At 43.7% G+C, this 19,751-nt stretch overlaps 2 pseudogenes; one reads left to right on the forward strand and one right to left on the reverse strand.

Annotated features, from left to right (window-relative positions):
- LOC101604806 lies at nucleotides 1–6,324 on the forward strand (annotated as a pseudogene).
- Nucleotides 6,325–17,954: 11,630 nt separating this feature from the next.
- On the reverse strand, nucleotides 17,955–19,746 carry LOC101605088 (annotated as a pseudogene).
- Nucleotides 19,747–19,751: the final 5 nt, after the last annotated feature.

Below are 19,751 nucleotides of genomic sequence, written 5' to 3' on the forward strand. Positions count from 1 at the left end.
ATGGACCAGATTGCCCTCGTGTCCGCTGCCTCTTCGAGTGTTGGACGCGATGCACCAGGCAGGCACCGAGAACTGCAGCGTGACTCGGCAGGTAGGCGAGACAGCCGGAGAAGGGCACGGAGGCCCCCCTGGTTTGTAGTCGTCCTGAAAGGGCTCGTGCAGAGGAGAATGCAACCGAACAGCGTGTGTGAAAGCACTCTGTGCTCCATACAACAGTGAACGACTGTCGTTGCTGCATGCTGTCTGTTGCAAGGAATTCCCAAAGACAGGAAGGGTTTTTTTAAAAAAATATATTTTATTTATTTATTTTTTGACAGAGAGAGTGAAAGAATGGGCGCACCAGGGCCTCCAGCCACTGTAAACGAACTCCAGATGCGTGCGCCCCCTTGTGCATCTGGCTAACGTGGGTCCTGGGGTATTGAACCTGAGTCCTTCGACTTTGCAGGCAAACGCCTTAACCGCTAAGCCATCCCTCCAGCCTGACAGTAAGGTTTTTCTTTTCTTTTCTTTTCTTTTTCTTTTTTTTTTTAAGTAGGAGGATCTCTTTTATTTTTAATTATTTTTATTTATTTGAGAGCAACAGAGAGAGAGAGGGAGAGAATGGGCACTCCAGGGCCTCCAGCCATTGCAAATGAACTCCAGATGCATGTGCCCCCTTGTGCTTCTGGCTTATGTGGATCCTGGGGAATTGAGCCTCGAACCTGAATCCTCAGGCTTCACAGGCAAGCACTTAACCTCTAAGCCATCTCTCCAGCTCCCCCGCCCCCCCCACACACACAGTAAGGTTTTAATAACATAGCTGTAGAGGCTAACCATCCAGCCTTTGGAGAACACCAGCTTCGATTTCATGGTTCACAATCACTGGGGCTTTGGGCAGTGTGGTGGTTTGAATAGATGGCCCCCAATATATTCAGTTCTTTTTTTTTTTTTGGAGGTAGGGTCTCACTCTTATATTCAGTTCTTTATTGTTTGTAGTTTTCATCTGCTGGCTACCTGGCTGGAGGTAATGTCACTAGGTGATCTGAAGGTGTGGTGGTGGGTTTCAGATTTCAATCTAAAGATATGCAAAGTGTGCCTAGCTGGAGTTCCTGAAGTGTGCTGTGTGGCTTTTTGCTTTTGGCCTTTAGGCTTGTACTTCTCTCTCTTTCTCTCTCTCTCTCTCTGCTTGGGCCTGTGAAGGCAGGCCAGCTTCTGCCATTATGGAACTTCCCCTGGATCTGTAAGCCTCAATAAATCCCTTCTTCCATAACTGTACCTGGTCTGGAAGTTTATCTCAGCAAACCTGAAGCTGTCTGCTATAGGCAGGTTCTTTAATCCCAAGCTGCATGTGTGTCAACTATAAAATAGAAGTAACATTTAGTTTGCATGTTTATAAAAATAAATAAGACTACTGAACCTACATAGTTCCTTTAGTATCATTGCTTTTTATTTTTTAGTTTTTTGGTTTTTCAATTTCTCGAGGTAGGGTCTTACTCTGGCTCAGGCTGACCTGGAATTCACTATGTAGTCTCGGGGTGGCCTTGAACTCATGGCGATCCTCCTACCTCTGCCTCCGGAGTTCTGGGATTAAAGGCATGTGCCACCATGCCTGGTTTTATAATTTTTTTTAATTTTATTTTTTTATTATTATTATTTTTTTTACTATCATGAATCCAGTAACTGTGGAGAGGGCATAGAACGTATTGGATCCATATATCCTTGCTCTTTGCTTTTCCTTTCTCTTGTAGAATATCAAGTAGCTGCCTGTTATAATTACCTTTGCTTTGCTGAGACAAAACATCCAAACAAAAGCCGCTTAAGGGAGGAAACAGTTTATTTTGAATTACAGTCTCAAAGGGAAGCTTCTCGATGGCAGGAAAAGATGGTCGAGCAGAGGCTGACCGGTTCCTCCCATCATAGCACATGGAAAACAGTAGCAGGAGCGTAAGCTGAACTCTGACAAGGGAGAACTGGCTTTACCACTCCAAAGCCCACCCATAGGAACACACCTCCTCCAGTAAGACACCCCCTCCCAAATTGCCACTAGCTGGGGACCAAGCATTCAAAACACATGAGTTCATGGAGGATATCAGATCCAAACTACCACACTGCCCATATTAGCAAAGTTAGCATAACTTCAAACCTGAAATTTGGGCTGAAGAGATAGCTTAGTGGTTAAGCTATTTGCCAGCAAAGCCAAAGGACCCAGATTTAATTCCCCAGTACCCACATAAAGCCAGGTGCACAAGGTGGCACATGTGTCTGGAATTTATCTGCAGTGGCTAGAAGCCCTGCTGTGCCCATTCTCTCTTTCAAATAACTCAATAAATGTTTTTTAAAACCTTAAATTTCCAGGGCTGGAGAGATGTCTTAGCAGTTAAGGTGTTTACCTGCAATGCCAAAGGACCCTGGTTCAATTCTCCAAGCCAGGTGCACAAGGGGGCACACGCACCTGGAGTTAGTTCCTTTGCAGTGGCTGGAGGCCCTGGCGTGCCCATTCTTTCTCTCTACCTCTTTCTCTCTCATAAATAAATAAATAATATGTATATATTTTTAAAAAACCTTAAATTTCCAGCTAATTATCCTTAATTAGGATTGCATTCATATGTCATTTGGGCTTTATTTGCACACATAAATCAACTGGCTGGTTGTTGTTTGGTTAAGTCATTAATATTCTTCCTGCTACTAATGATTAGATGGATTCTAGTAATTCATCAGAAATCATATAATAAATATAGACATAAAACAGGGTTGGGTAAATAGTACCAAAATAAACAGAGAGTGAGAGAGAGAGAAAAGAGAGATTCCTGTCATTCTTTTATTTTATTTTATTTTTTAAATTTTTATTAACATTTTCCATGATTATAAAAAAATCCCATGATTCCTGTCATTCTTAAAGGTATTCTTTCCCCACTCCTCAGATAAGGTCTTGCTATATCATCCCGGTTGACCTTGAACTGGCCACCCTCCCACTTCTACCCTCTGAGTACTGGGATCACAGACATGAGCCACCAAGCCCATAATGAAAGCACAAAGTACTGCATGTGTCTGGAGTTTGTTTGCAGTGGCTAGAGGTCCTGGCATGCCCACACTCACTCTCTCGAATAAATAAAACTTTAGCCAGGCATGGTGGCACACACCTTTAATCCCAGCACTTGGGAGGCAGAGGTAGGAGGATCACCTTGAGTCCGAGGCCACCCTGACACTACATTGTGAGTTACAGGTCAGCTTGGACCAGAATGAGACCCTACCTCAAAAAACAAAAATAAATAAATAAATAGAATTTTTAAAGAAGAACTTGGAGATTTAAAAAAATTGTGGGGGTCAAAATATAATTAGTCTAAATCATATTATCCTATAAATAGTCTCATTTTGTTGAAGTAATTGTATAAAAGTCAAAAATGCCAACAGAAATAAAATCTATGAGGGCTGGAGAAATGGCTTAGTGGTTAAGCACTTGCCTGTGAAGCCTAAGGACCCCGGTTCGAGGCTTGATTCCCCAGGACCCACATTAGCCAGATGCACAAGGGAGCGCACACATCTGGAGTTCGTTTGCAATGGATGGAGGCCCTGTAGCGCCCAATCTCTTTCTCTCTCTCTGCCTCTTTCTCTGTCTGTTGCTCTCAAATAAATAAATAAAAATGAACAAAAAAATTTAAACAATAAAAAGAAATAAAATCTATGAGGGCCGGGTATGGTGGCACATGCCTTTAATCCCAGCACTTGAGAGGCAGAGGTAGGAGGATTGCCATGAGTTTGAGAATACATAGTGAATTCCAGGTCAGCCTGGGCTAGAGTGAGACCCTACCTTGAAAAAACAAACAAAAAAAAGAAAGAAAGAAAGAAAGAAAGAAAGAAAGAAAGAAAGAAAGAAAGAAAGAAAGAAAGGACGGAGGGAGGGAGGGAGGGAGGGAGGGAGGGAGGGAAGGAAGGAAGGAAGGAAGGAAGGAAGGAAGGAAGGAAGGAAGGAAGGAAGGAAGGAAGGAAGGAGGGAAATCTATGAGTATTTCTACACATATAGTATTAATACTCTGTAAGTGAGCTGACACCTGTGGTCTTCTCAAGCTAACACAAGCGATGTGTGATAACACGCATCAATGTGTCCCATCTGAAAATTAGGACAATCCCAAATCTGTGTGTACATGCAAAGCTTTGTAGTCAAGAACACGAACCGAGCCAGGTGTGGTGGCACATGCCTTTAATCCCAGAAGAGATAGGAAGATAGCTGTGAGTCCAAGGCCAGCTTGAGTGTCAGGTCACCTTGGGCTAGCATGAGACTCTACCTGGAAATAAAAAGTACAAACTGGGTGGCTCTGAAGCTGGCAGGTGGCGATGCATGGGACGTGGAAAGGGTTACAGAGGGAAACCGGTAAACGTTAGAGAGGTTGGTGGGGAGGCGGGGAGCTAACCACCACCAGAAGGGGATCACTGGAAAGAGCCTTGACAGAAACCTCTGTGCAAAGTGGGATGCTGGGGAAAGCCTGGGCCAGCTAGATGCTAGCATCTGGGAACTTTAGAGCAGGTAAGCAGGCTTCATAGCTAGAATTCTAAAGAGCCATGCCATGGCTTGATGGTTACGGCATTTGCCTGCAAAGCCTAAGGACCCAGGTTCGATTCCCCCAGTACCCACGTAAGTCAGATGCACAAGGGGGAGCATGCATCTGAAGTTTGTTTGCAGTGGCTAGAGGCCTTGGTGCACCCATTCTCTCTCTCCAATAAATAAATAAAATGTTTATAAAAAAGAACCAAGACCAACAGCCACTCCTAGAAGGGCAAGGGCTCTGTCTCTCAAGGAGCTGAGCTCAGCTTCCTTCCCAGCCCAATTCAGAAACTATGGGTAAGTTCTTATGGTGCCCTAAGCATCAGAGAAGTAATGACTTTGCTGGCTAGTGAAATGCCAAGAGAGTGAGAGGCAGGCTGGACAAGCCCCAGAATAAAAGATGGGGAATAGAGGTACCTTTACTCTTTCCTGCCTTCACTAGTCCCGTGACTGATTGCATGTCTCTTGTGGAACTCTGGGTGTGTGAACCTCTTTATGATTCCTTGTTAACTTCAAGAAAGTGTACTAAGACACTTGTTTCCCCTGATCCTTCAAGTGGGTGTCCCAAGGCAAGCTACTTCATGTAACAATTGAAGTCTAAAGATCATAGGAAAAGCTAGCATGTCTTTATAAGTAAGGCTCCTCTTGCTGCTTTTTTTTTCAAAGACATGATCTATGTAGCCCAGGCTGGCCTCTAATTCATAGTAATCTTCCTGCCTCAGCCTCCTAAGTCCTAGGATGACAGGCTTGAGCCACTACACTCAATGTCCTTTTGCCTTTTAAAGTTTTGCCTTTCTACGGGATAAGGAAATTCTTTCATTCCCAAGAGTTCGGGGGATTTGAACTTTTCAAGAAGACAGCTGGGAAACGAGCAATCAAGGGTGTGGAGGAAACTGAGTTGGACTCCGGCCTGACCCCTCTCTGTGGCAGGACGAATGCTGGGCTGGCACATGGGGAGGTAAACCCCAATGCTCAGGGGTGGGTAGCGGGGCATCTGGCTGGCTCATGTCCTCTTGATAGTTCTGCTGCACGCGGCTCTACTCCGCACCCCTTCTTCAGCACTCCTGTGGTCTGGTCCCTGATCAATGGAACTTGTTGGTCCTCCATAACTTGTTTCTTGAGCTAAAGAACTACTTTGTGGGGCTGGGAGATGGTTCCGTGGTTAAAGGCACTTGCTTGCAAAGCTTGCCAGCCTGGGTTTGATTCCCCAGTACTCATGTGAAACCAGATGCATAACGTGATGCATGCAGCTGAAGTTCATTTGTAGTGAGGGGCAAGAGGTCCAGGCAATGTATGTCTTCCTAAATACAGTGAAAGGGACACCCTTTGAGACCCCTGACCAAGGAAAGGCTTGGCTTTAAAAAAAAAAAAAGTTATTTATTTGAGAAAGGGGCTGGGGGAGAGAGAGAGAGAATGGGCACACCAGGCCCTCCAGCCACTGCAAACGAACTCCAGACACATGTGCCACCTTGTGCATCTGGCTTACGTGGGTCCTGAGGAATTGAACCTGGGTCCTTTGGCTTTGCAGGCAAACACCTTAACCGCTAAGCCATCTTTCCAGCCCAATGCTCAGCTTTTGACACATTGGGAACAGATGGACTATAGGCTCCAGTTTACCAAGAGTTCCAGTTTACTTCCCACAAGGTCCTAGCATCTCTCCTATTGTCCTTTACCTCCTACCCAGCTTCTATACCAAGTACTGAGCTGTTCATCTCCTCAGCAACACTGCCTCACTGCTCAGGGTACTGCTACCTAAGTTACTCCAATTCCTTGGCATTCGTCTCTTTGGCATCAACAGATACTGAGGGGATGGACTGAGGAGACCTCCACAGGTACTGAGAGCAGGCTCTGGGACAAACAGCTATGACATTTCCCCTTTGCAACACTATCTTCTGTATCTTGGAAGCCTGAGAATTATACCATCTTTCCCCAAATCCAAAAATAGAAGAAAATGAACTCCTGGGCCAGCCCTTGTAGAGTCCAGTAAATGTCTTTTCTTTCCAACTCTGATGTCTTATTTTAAAATATATGTATTTTTTTTTAATTTATTTGCAAAGAGAGAGAGAATATGAGTGTATTAAGGCCTCTTACTACTGGAAACAAACTGCAGATGCATGCACCTTGTCTTTTTAATTTTTTTTTGTTTTTATTTTTATTTTTATTTATTTATTTGAGAGTGACAGAGAGAAAGAGGCAGAGAGAGAGATTGGGCGTGCCAGGGCCTCCAGCCACTGCAAATGAACTCCAGACTCATGCACCCCCTTGTGCATCTGGCTAATGTGGGTCCAGGGGAATCGAGCCTTGAACCGGGGTCCTGAGGCTTCACAGGCAAGCACTTAACCGCTAAGCCATCTCTCCAGCCCGCATGCACCCTTTTGTGTATCTGGCTGGTAATGGGGAATCAGACCCAGGCTGTCAGGTTTTGCAAGCACGTGCCTTACCTGCTGAGCCATCTCCCTGTCACGAGATTTAATCTTCATCAAACTATTTCAATAGCAGGGTAATTTTATCCTTCAAAGAAGTGCCTGTAGCCCAGAGGAAGGAAATGGATGTGGCCCTGCAAACTGTGAGGGATAGAAGTCTTTCTACTCCAGACATGCAAGAGAAAAGGGGACCCAAGGGTGGGTCTGCTCAAGACAGCGATGGCAGGCCTTAAGGCAGTGCAGCTGTGGAAAAGACAATCTTTTTTTTTTTTAAATTTATTTATTTATTTAATTGAGAGCGACAGACACAGAGAGAAAGACAGATAGAGGGAGAGAGAGAGAATGGGCGCGCCAGGGCTTCCAGCCTCTGCAAACGAACTCCAGACGCGTGCGCCCCCTTGTGCATCTGGCTAACGTGGGACCTGGGGAACCGAACCTCGAACCGGGGTCCTTAGGCTTCACAGGCAAGCGCTTAACCGCTAAGCCATCTCTCCAGCCCAGGAAAAGACAATCTTGTATACAGAGGAGAGGAACTGGGAACAGGAGAAATAGTAAATTTCAAATTACTAAGGAACAAAATGGAGGCATGGCCTACAAGGACTGAACTCATCCATGTTTGAGCTAAGATCGTGCTTTCTGTAGTGAAGGAATGCACTTACAGACACATAGACACACGTTTTTGCCTATGTTTGTAAGTCCTAGGGTCAGGATTGTTGGGGAACAAATTATTTTATGCCTCAAATCCACCATACAGCTGAGTGATGTATGCTGATCGAACGTTCTAGAGTCGCTCAGTGCAGAGCCAGTGAGTAGGCATGGGCGCCCCTTGGGCCTCATGAAAGGTTGAGCTGCTGAGCAGAATGAAAACTATTCTCCTCATGCCAAGACTGGGAAAATCAAGGGCTTTGTTCTGATTCTTTTAAAAATTGCAAACCAGAGAAAGGAGTTATGTAAGCTAAAATTAAAGTACCTTCGCTGTTCTTTTCACGAAGTTTGGGAATGTGAGTTACAGAGCTAACCAGCTTAGCCAGGTGTCAAGAACTGTTAGACTAAGTGATAGGACTCTTGTGTTTTCTCCAAGCTTTGAGTGCCTGACAATTTCAAAAGCCTGTTCGTCATAATATTAACTCACAGGAGCTCATGAACTTTTTGTCTGTCTTGGTCCAACTCATGTCCAGTGTCCAGAACTATCCTGTCCCATTAAGAGCTTGTTGAACTGCCTAGCTGGCATGCACAAACGCCTTTAAACACACAGACAATAGATTCCAACTGGTCGCTATGTAGGCAAATGTCGCTGCTGGCCATATTCTTGTTACCCTTCGGGGTGTAAAGCAGAGTGTGTCTACTGTGGTGACAGTTCTTACAGTGGTGTGCCAGAGGGACAGAGCAGTGAGAGAAGAGGACTGGGGTGGGGACAAGGCAGGGGAATGCCAGAGAATCGTGAGCCCCAAACAGTAAAGGTCTGTAACACTGGCTCTTCTCTTTCATTGTACTCATCTCCATCTTCATTTTATTTATTTATTTATTTGTTCGTTTGTTTATTTGAGAGAAGGAAAGAGACCGAGGGGGCAGAGAGAGAAGGGGTGCGCCAGAGCCTCCAGCCACTGCAAATGAACTCCAGACACATGTGCCACCATGTGCATCTGGCTTACGTGGGTCCTGGGGAATCAAACATGAGTCCTTTGGCTAAGCCGTCTCTCCAGCCCTCCATCTTCATTTTTATACAGTGCCACCAACAAACTTTGTACACATGCATCACCTTTATTTTCCACAAAAATCTTATGTCTTCTAAAAGGATGTTATTTCCTAGCCAGGGCTCACTAGAACATTGGTGGCTCTCATGGATTAGGACCAAGTATAGCATTAGATTACTCTGGAATTCTTAATTATTGTCATCACAAGGAAAAGGAAGTAACATTGAAATGTCCTCTATGAAGTCATCTTGTTAACAAAGCATTCTCCAACTTTAAATAGCATCCATAGTTCTCATTTGCTTGATAGTTACTAACATGAGAAGCACTTCACACAAGAACTTTACAGCAATTCTTTTTTTTTTTTTTTTTTTTAAGGTAGGGTCTCATTCAAGCTCAGGCTGACCTGGAATTCACTATGTAATCTCAGGATGGCCTTGAACTCATGGCGATCCTCGTACCTCTTTCCCAAGTGCTGGGATTAAAGGTGTGCACCACCACGGCCGGCCATAGCAATTCTTAACACCAGAACTTTACACCAATTCTCACAGTCCCATTAAAAACTGAGGAGCCACACTCCAAGCACGGGACTTCATACCTGGTACTGAAAACCCAATCAAAAGTCTATGATGGGGCAGACATAAGCCCTAAGGCCGAAACTAATACTGTTGTTTGGCTAACTGGATATATTATGCCCACCAAACTGGCCTCCAAATACTTATGTTTAGGCCCACATATTAATGCTACTCTCACTTTTGGTTACAGAAGCTTCTTTTTTCAGACGACGGTGACCCCCGGGGAGACCTAACATTTATCACAGTGCTGAGAAGCAGTGGAGTGCTCAGCACTAACTGAGACATCTCTTATCAATCATCCAAGGCTCAGGGACCATTGCAGAGAAGGTGGCAGAAGGAATGTAAGAACCAAAGGAGGGAGAGGAGTGCTTCAGAATACTGTCTTCCGGACACAAAGTGGCCGTGGCACTTGATGTTTTCACAGTGGCTGCTGCTACCTACGCAAGATCTGCATAACGGGAGGGGGAGAAGGATGATATCACAATATAAGAAAGACTGGCTGAAAAAGACGGGATTCCGTGGAGGGGGCAAAGGGAGGGAATTATGATCACGGCATGTTGTGTGTATGTATGAAGATCGTCAATAACAAGTTCAAGAAAAGTAAGGAGCCAGGGCTGGGGATATAGCTATGGGGATCATATATGTGCATTCAAACCACCACAAAAGGCATGACTGCAATGCCCAAGCTCAGTGGTCTTTAAGTTGTTTGGACCACCACCTTAGTCAGGACAACAGGTACTGAAGTCTACCTACCCAAGCAGCTCCCATCTTCTACAGAAGAGAGGAACCTGGTGATAAGAAACAGGAGGAAGCTGGGTGTGGTGGCGCATGCCTTTAATCCCAGCACTCGGGAGGCAGAGGTAGGAAGATCACCGTGAGTTTGAGGCCACCCTGAGACTCCATAGTTCATTCCAGGTCAGCCTGGACCAGAGTGAGACCCTACCTCAAAAAAACAAACAAACAAAAGAAACAGGAGAAGACCAAAGTAAAAACGGTAACACTGCAGCAATTACACATTCACAAAACATACTTACCCAAGACAAAATGATCTACGCAAGTAAGATACTGTTAAGGTTATAATTTCAAGAACAGATAGCTGCTCAAAGCATGACCCGTTCAGGTGAGCAGTGACGGTGCAGATAAAATGGTTCGATGAGTCTGAGAATTATGGAAATTCTAACCTTTCCGCATGTCAGGAACTATGGGAATTTTACAGCATCCAGTGGCTGCCACACGCCTCATCTGACACTCTTCGGTGAAACCCTGGCAACTGGCAAGTTCTAGATCATGACTGTTTAATTTAGAAACCAGTAAGTCTTTACTTCAGTAAGATATAGCAATTGCTTTGCTTGAAGGATACTCAAATAGCACATTGCTTGGCAAGTCGTACTTTGGGAAGTGGATTAGAGCCATCTGTGGATTGCCATCTGCCTTCCTGGGCATATATCACAGGAAGCCTCCTTTCTAAACTTTTAGTGAAAACAGTAACGTTAACCTGAACCTCATTCACATGTTTTCTGGAACCTCAAAGCTCGTTCCACAATTTCGATCAATTTCCGGGGCTGTGCTGCGGGTGGTCCACCCGAGAGTCAAGACCTCTCGCTCTGGCTCACTCATGTGAGGGTGCTTTGTGCCATACCACAGCAATGCAGAGGCAAAATGGCCCTTCTCTGTGAAAGACAGACTCAAGGAAGGGTGAGACAATAACGCAGACACTTCCCAATAAAGGAGTATTTCCTGTTTTGAAAATAACCTTCCTTCATCTCCCCCTAGCCCTGTTCTCTCCTCCTCTTCTCTTCCTTGGCCTTGGAATTTCTAGTCTCTGTTCCAGATAGGCTCCACCTCTTTCCCTCCTTGATTCTGGCTGTTGGTGTGCTGGGCTCTTCTCACACCTGTTTAAAGGAACAGTCCAACCATTTTCTCTCAGAGGAAGAGCTTTAGTCCCTCTGTTAAGACATGGCACCTGTGAATGATCTTGGGGCCCAACCCTCAAATCACTGCCAGTGTGATGAAGGGTTTTTTAAAATATATATATATATTTTTTATTTACTTATTTGAGAAAGAGGGAGAGAGAGAGAGAGAGAGAGAGAGAGAGAGAGAGAGAGGGAGGGAGGGAGGGAGGGAGGGAGGGAGGGAGGGAGGGAGGGAGGGAGGGAGGGAGGGGGGGAGGGAGGGGGGAGGGAGCGGGGGAGGGAGGGGGGGAGGGAGGGAGAGAGAGAGAGAGAATGGACGTGCCAGGGCCTCCAGCCACTGCAGACGAACTCCAGATGCATGCGCCCCCTGTGCATCTGGCTTATGTGGATCATGGAGACTAGAACTGGGATCCTTTGGCTTTGGCAGGTAAATGCCTTAACCGCTAAGCCATCTCTCCAGCCCCCAATGAAGGATTTTGACTTCAATTCTGTAAGGGCACAGCAGATGGTCTAGGCAACCCATCAGGTATGCAGGAAGAGCCACTTCCCAAGAAGGGCAGGATTTGTCCCTGAAAGAAGGTAGAAGGGGTGTGGCACCATATAAATGGTGAATGTTTACTAAATATTTGCTGGGGAGAACGAACTAGAAGAACAAGCAAATTATCATAAAGAGGGTGATGGATAATGACCTCTGAGGTATGGTGGTGAGACCAGATCAAAACCTGAATTAGAGAGAAATAGCCCCCTTTTCTTTTTTTAATTTTATTTATTTGAGGGAGGGGAAAAGGCAGACAGAGAGAAAGAGAATGAGCACGCCAGGGCCTCCAGACACTGCAAACAAACTCCAGATGCATGTTCCCCCCTTGAGCATCTGGCTTAAATAAATCCTGGAGAATAGAACTGAGGTCTTTTGGCTTTGCACACAAATGCCATGACTGTTAAGCCATCTCTCCAGCCCAGAAATAATCCCTTTCTGAGGAAGAAGGGCCTCTCTTTAACTGATACAGCATGGAAGGGTATGAAGAAGGCATGGTGCAAAGCTGGGTGGGTGGCTAGGGTGGGCAGGACAGGGCTTACTCATGCAGTGCTCGGGATTTGCTTGGTCAAGTTAGGAACAGTGACCGGGTGGGGCCAGGGTTATGAGAAGACTCAGCATTGTGGATGGAGAATTTCCCATCTATAAGGTTATCTTTTCTACCGTTTCACCCACTACTGGGTAATAGCAAATGAGAAATGATCCTGAGACATGGTTTATGAATACTGCAAAATAGAAAGATGTGCAGACAAAGAAATAAATGTAGTTGGTTAGGGACAGAGAAGATGGACCAGGAGGGACGTGTGCATTCCATATTATGGGACACTTGACTCTTTCCTCCCCTTTCTTGGAGGGCATGGCAGAAAGCCTCATTTAGCAGTGAACACTCAGTCACTTCTCAGCAATTTGAGTAGTCACGGTCTTCTGCAAAAAGCAGCATTTCTGACCAGAGGTCAGAGCACTAATTTATGGACATAAACACATATTTAGAGGGCAATTTGATGGGCACCATTTAGCCAATCAACAGCAGTAGCTTCCCTCCTAGGACCTATGATATCTCCAGCTACAGGATTTTGGCTAGGATTTCTGTACCAGGCATGAATTCCCTCCTGTGGAGTGGGTCTCAACTCCAATCCGACAGCAATGGTCACACCCATAAAAGGCACGTCACTATTATACCAGTGGGTACATGTTGCCCCTGGCTGGCATAGCATGAGGATCCACCAGCGGGTAAGATTGTTCATGACTTTTCTTCACCAACAGCCTGTGTAGCACCTTCAAACACTATGAAAGCTAGCCAGCAAGAAGGAAATTTCCAACGCAACTCCAGCTTGATTTCTCTGTGTCATGCAAACTGATGCACGTGGTGTTTTCAGCAATTGAGACTTACTATTTAGTTTTGGTGGGTGACCAAGAACAAGTGGCAATGACATGTCTTTATGTTTGTTTGGTTTTTCTTGGAGGGGGGGCATGCGTGAGTCTCAGGGCTTCCTTGATCAACTCTTCACTGGGACTATCTTTTCCCTTTATTGCTTGCAAGTATTGATAAGTTTTGTATCTATATTCATGAGGGACATTAGGACAGTAATTTTCTTTTTTATTTTTCACTTGTTTAATTTTTTTCAAAGTAGGGTCTCACTGTAGCCCAGACTGACCTGGAATTCACTATGTAGTCTCAGGGTGACCTTGAACTCACAGAGATCCTCCTACCTCTGCCTCCTGAGTGCTGGGATTAAAGACATGTGCCATCACGCCCGGCTAGTTTTGCTATTTTTTTGTTGGTCTTATCATTTCAAAGAACCAACTCTGTTTCATTGATGCTTTGCATTATTTTTTTTTCATCTCTATTGCATTAACTTCTGCCCTAATTCTTTCTTTCCATCTACTGATTTTTTGGTTTGGTATGACATTCTTTTACAAAGACTATCATGTATTTAGTTATTTGAGAGTTCTCTATTTAAAAAAAAATATTTTATTTATGATAGAAAGAGGCAGGTAGAGAGAAAAATGGGCACACCAGGGCCTCTAGCCACTACAAATGAATTCCAGACATAGTCACCACTTTGTGCATGTGGCTTTACATGGGTTCTGGGGTATCAAACCTGGGTCCTTAGGCTTTGTAGGCAAGTACTTTAGCCACTAAGCCATCTCTCCAGCCCTTCTCTATTTTTTTTTTTTTAAATCTAGGCATTTAAAGCTGTAAGTTTCCCTCTTACATTTTAAAATGTTGTATTTTCATTATCATTTCACTCCAGAAATTTTAAATTTTTCTTCTTTGTTTCTCCACGGGCCCAATAGTTAATTCAATAGCGTATTGTTTAATTTCCATGAATACATGTGTGTAGGTTCTATCGTCTTTCCTTGGTTTCATACCATTGTGATCAAATAGAATACAAGGCATGATTTCAATTTCCCTATGTAAGATTTTCTTTGTGCCCTAATATAGTTTATTTTACACAATTTTCTGCGGGCATCTGAGTAGTCGGCAGTGCATGGATGTAATGTTTTGTAGATGTCTGTGAGGGAGTCCATTTGATCTAAGATATCATTTAATCCAGATGCTTCTTTACTATTTACTTTTGACAGATGACCTGTTGGCGAGACTGGGCATGAAGTTAACTACTACTGTTGTGCTTGGGTTACTCGGTGACTTTGTACCAGTTGTTCTTTACTGAAGCTGTGTGCAGCCATGTTCAGTGGATAGATGTTTAGAATTGTAATGCCCTCTGGTTGGAGTTTCCTGATTAGTATCAAGTGACCTTTTTAAACTCTTTGACTAATGTTGGTTAGAAGTCTATCTTGTCATATATGCAAATAGCAAATGCTTGTACTAGTCCTACTTACTGGGACCACTTTTTACCTTTGTTCTAAGGTCATGTTTTGCTTTTATGATGAGGTGGGTTCGTCAGAGGCTACGACCAGAAGAACTCAATGAACTCCAAACACATGTGCCACTTCGTGCATCTGGCTTTATGCGGATACTGGGGCAATGAACCTAGGCCAGTATGCTTTGCAAGCAAGTGCTTTTAATTAGTGAGCTATTTCTGCAGCCCAAGAATCCTGTCTTTTAATCCATTCTGGCTAGCCATGTCTTTTTGATTAGGGAATTGAGACCATTCATATTCAGAATTATTATTGAAAGGTGTGTATTAATTCCTGTCATTCTCATTGATTTTGTACTACTTGGTGTTTTCCTATTCCTCTCTGGCATGAACTCTTAGTCAAGCATGGTCTATTCTCTCCTGTGGCCTCATGTATGTGCTTTTCCTTCTGTTCAGTCCAGAGGATACTATAAAGTTGGTTTTATGGTCATGAATTCCTTCACTCCTGTTGTAGCTAACTTCACAAATGCAGCTTGTAGCCAGGAGTGGTGGCACACACCTTTAATTGCAGCACTCAAGAGGCAGAGGTAGGAAGACTGGAGAAAGCTCAAGGCCACTCTGAGACTATGTAGTGAATTCCAGAAGCTCCAAGAAAAATGTGACATCACCTCCTGGCCAACACTAGGTAGACAACAGCAGCAGGAGAGTGTGCCAAACACTGAGAAGGGAAAGCTGGCTGTAACCACCATAAACATGCCCCCAATAATACACTCCTCCAACAAAGCTCCAATTCCCAAATTGCTATCAGCTAGGGACCTAGCATTTATAACACATGAGTTTATGGGGGATATGTGATTCAAACCACCTCATTATTATTATTTTTTAGGATCTTTTTTTATTTGTAAAGAGAGAGAGGAGTGTGCCAGAGCCTCCTGCCACTGCAAACAAACTCCAGATGTATATGCCACTCTGTGCTTTACATGGTGTAAAATACAACAACTTCCAAGGCACTGAGATGAACATCCAGACCAGGAACAGTTATGGAGGAAGGAATATTTATTGAAGCTTACAGATCCAGGTGAAATTCCATAATGGCAGAAGAAACTGGCTTGCTTTCACACATACCAACAGAGAAAAAAACGCCACAAGTCTGTATGTTTTTTAACTTTTTTTTTTTTTGAAGAAAGACCGAGAGAATGGGTACAGCAGGTCTATAGCCACTGCAAATGAACTCCAAACACATGCACCACCTTGTTCATCTGGCTTATGTAGGCACTAGGAAAATGAACCAGGGTCCTTAGGATTCATAGGCAAGGGCTTTGACCACTAAGCCATCTCTCTCTCCAGCCCCACCTCATTGTTTTTATCACAGGAAGTTCTTTTTCAATTATGAGAGATGCCTTTGCTGAATACAGTAGTCTGAGTTGGCAGTTGTCTTTTCAGAACTTGAACTACATCATTCCAAACTCATCTTTTAAGAAGTTTGTGTTGAGAAATGTGTTAATATTCTAGTGAGCCTGCCTTTATGAGTAACTTGGTGCTTCTTGCTGCTTTCAATATATTTTCTTTGGGGCTGGAGAAATGGCTTAGTGGTTAAGCGCTTGCCTGTGTAGCTTAAGGATCCCGGTTCGAGGCTTCATTCCCCAGGACCCATGTGAACCAGATGCACAAGGAGGCGCACACGTCTGGAGTTCCTTTGCAGTGGCTGGAGGCCCTGGCACACCCATTCTCTCTCTCTACCTCTTTCTGTCTGTCTGTTGCTTTCAAATAATAAACAAAAAAATTTTTCTTTGGTTTATATATTTATATTTAGCAGTTATAATATGATGATGGAAGATTTTTTGTTTTTAATACTAAAAATGAGTAAAGTTAACCTTAACATACAATTAAAAAATAGAAGTCCAGTGGTGCGATGCCTTCCAGCAAGTTGTTGGTCAGGGAGGCCTGATGACCCCAAGCATTACAAGCTATTGCCAATGCTCTAGGTTGACCACCAGAACTACATGGTAGGACCCTGTTGCTGAAGATTGCACATGCTTGGGCTTCAGGTCACTGAGAAATCAAGCTGGAGCTGAGCTGGAAGCCTCCCCCTTGCTGACTAGCTGTCAGGATGCCAGAAAGAGCTATGCAGCCTATTTGGAGGAATGTCATTAGTACAATGGTTATGTCTGCTCTGACTGGACTTAGGGCCTGCTTCATAGAATTCCCATCTGTTATTGAAAGCTTAATCAAGAAGCCTAAGAACCCAGGTTTGATTCCCCAATGCCCACATAAGCCAGATGTATGTATGCATATGGAGTTCATTTACAGTGGCTGGATGTCCTGTTGAGTTCATTCTCTATCTGCACCCTCTTTCTCAAATAAATAAAATGTTAAAAAAAAAAATAAAGCCTATGGCTAGGGTAGGGGTTCTTAAGCCCCAGGATAGAAACTAGTATTTTTTGCCTGGCTAAATGTACATATTATGCCCACCACACTGTCTTCTACTGATGTTTGTCTATATATTGCCACATTTACATTTGCATAAATAAGCTCCTCTTTTCAGACAATGAACACTGGGAAGACTCAAAACTCATCAAAGTGCTGAGAAGTGAGTGGAATGTTCAGCACTGAGATATCTTTGTCACACGTTCCAAGGCTCAGGGACCATTGCAGAAAAGGTGGTGGAAAGAATGTAAGAGCCAAAGAAAGGGTTAGAGTGCTTTAGAACAATCTTCCAGACACACATTGGCCATGGCACTCATGACTTCACAGCAGCTGACACTACCTACACAAGACCTGCTTGAGGGGAAAACGATGACACCAAAATAGAAGAGAGGCTAGTTATAAAGAAGGGATTCAGTCCACAGGCTCTGCAAGCAGGCACCTTTAACTACTGAGCCATCACCCAGCCCCAGTTTTTTAATTTTTTTAATGGAGGCTAAAAGACAGGAACCAGGTACCTGCTAGCAAATTTGGAGTGACTGGCAAATCTTGTACTGCTTGATGCTGGAAGCTAGTGAAATATGTAAAGCTCTTCAATCACATAAACAAAACGTAACATACACAGGTGTGCACCCATACAAACAGAGTGTATTCTAAAACTGTGATAAACACAGGTTTATATTCACTTCCCCAACAGCTAAGGTTAAACTTTAGACTCATTGGTACCAACATTGTTTAAATGCACAAATTAGTTAGGGTCATCTTAAATACCAGAAACTGATTTTTATTTTTATTTATTTTTTTTTCAGGATAAATTAAGGATTTAATATTATCAACATCTAAAAAAATAAACAAGCTATTTGGAACATACTGCTATAATTAAAATAACCATTTTAAGAAACAATTTTAACAATAAAAGTAGACCTTACTTAAAACAAAAGAAAAAAATTATACAGTAAATCAATGCAAAATTCTGCATGGGAGAAAAATGCTTTTGTGAATTTTAACACTCACATATAATCCTGCTACAGAAAGAGACCACCACTGGAACTGACTTGAATCGGGCTTTCAAGGTTGGGATTAAGTTGGGGGAAAGGAGCTTCTGGTGAGGGATAAAATGGGATGGGAATCAAAAGTTGAAACAAATTTTCAAACAGTAGGGGCAATGGGACCTTTTCTGGATCAGATCAGCTACATATTAGAACAGCAATTAAAAAAATTTTTTTGAAAGTTTTATGCACCAAAACATATGTATAACATCCTTATGGTGAGTTGAAACTCAAAAGTCTACAAAGATCAAGTTTGAAAAATACATATAAATGAGAATTTGGAGGTAGGACATTTTAATCTTGTGGAGTACATTTCTGAATGTACCTATGCATTGTGTTCAGGATCACTAGTAGACTGTAGGGACTTTAGAAATACTAGTCACTTTCCAGTAAGAGTAAGTGCTTCTTATTTATAATGGATAGCTTTCGTCAAAATATTTAACCAGATAAAGGCATCAGATTTTCAATTTTAAATACTCCTGAGAAAACAGTAAGCACAAAAGCAACTTTTATCACAAATTCTTTCTCAGATGTTGTTCAGACTATTCTAAATGAAACAATAGGCAATACTTCAGGCTTAAAGGGCGAACTGAGGGATTGTTTCTTACTTGTGCCCCGTGGGAATAAAACAAAATGATCTGCAAGGAAAATGTGACTGCAAAGTTAATGGAGCATAACACCTGCTAGATGAAGGATCAAGTGTGATTATGAAGTACCCACTGTGACACCAGGAGTGCAATTTAGTTTGGAGAAAACAGTTTATAGTGTTTTTTAGTCAGGAAAAAATAGTATTTTTTCCTCACAAACAAAACAGTGGATAAGAAGTCCGGCGCCACCAAGCCACCTTCATTCTGTCCCATACTGCTGAGAATGACTCGAAGGCAGGGTGCACATCCAGGACGGTGAACTGGTAGTCTGTGTTGACCTCGCCGCCATCGCAGTAATCAATCACATACCTAACTTCTGTGCCACAGCGGTTGATGATCCAGTCGCGCCTGTCAAAAGGCAACTTCATACCCCATCCACGAACGAATCCTTGCCCTTGGTGAATACTCTTTTGCTTTCCCTCCAAATCAGACCAGTGAGGGACCACAAGGACACTCACGAGCATGAAGCGCTTCCCACTTCAAAATCTCTTTCCAAGCCTGCTCATTGTTCTGATGAATTCTAATGATATTGTACATATCTTTCTGACTAATATCATCATCCTTCCACTTCCACCCTTTTCACAGCATAGCATCCCCAAAGATCTGTTCGGAAGGGTAAACCCACTTCTCAGAGTCTGCTCTAGGAATGGAAGACTCCTCTCTGACAGAAGACAATGCACATGGCTGACCTGTAAACAGTCTGATTAGGTGGTGGCATCTTGGCTTTTCTTTCATGCATGGGACATCCTGGAGGCCGTGACGCTGGCTGGTGGTCTGAAGCATTTGAGGTCTGAACTGAACCAGCAGGAGTGGATGCCGAGGAACCCATGGTTGGAATCAAACTGATGACCCCCAACTTTTAAGTTTGCAGCTGATTCTTCCTTCGCTTGCTTTCAAACGGCTGGGCCCGCCTCAGACCGCCAACGGGAACCCCTGCAGCAGCCCCTGCCACCGCCGCCCTTCCCTCAATGGGTCACCGCTGCCGCGGGCCACGGTCACCACCGGCGTTCTCACACCCACTTACTTCCTTTCACGTCCTCACAGCAGCTGTGGCTACCTACACAAGGCCTGTATAGTAAGAGGGGAAAAAATGACATCAAAACAGAACAGAGACTAGCTGGGAAGAAGGGATTCAGTATTGGGGTCACATGAT

The sequence above is a fragment of the Jaculus jaculus genome, chromosome 14 (genome assembly GCF_020740685.1).
Source record: "Jaculus jaculus isolate mJacJac1 chromosome 14, mJacJac1.mat.Y.cur, whole genome shotgun sequence".
Lineage (NCBI taxonomy): Eukaryota > Metazoa > Chordata > Mammalia > Rodentia > Dipodidae > Jaculus > Jaculus jaculus.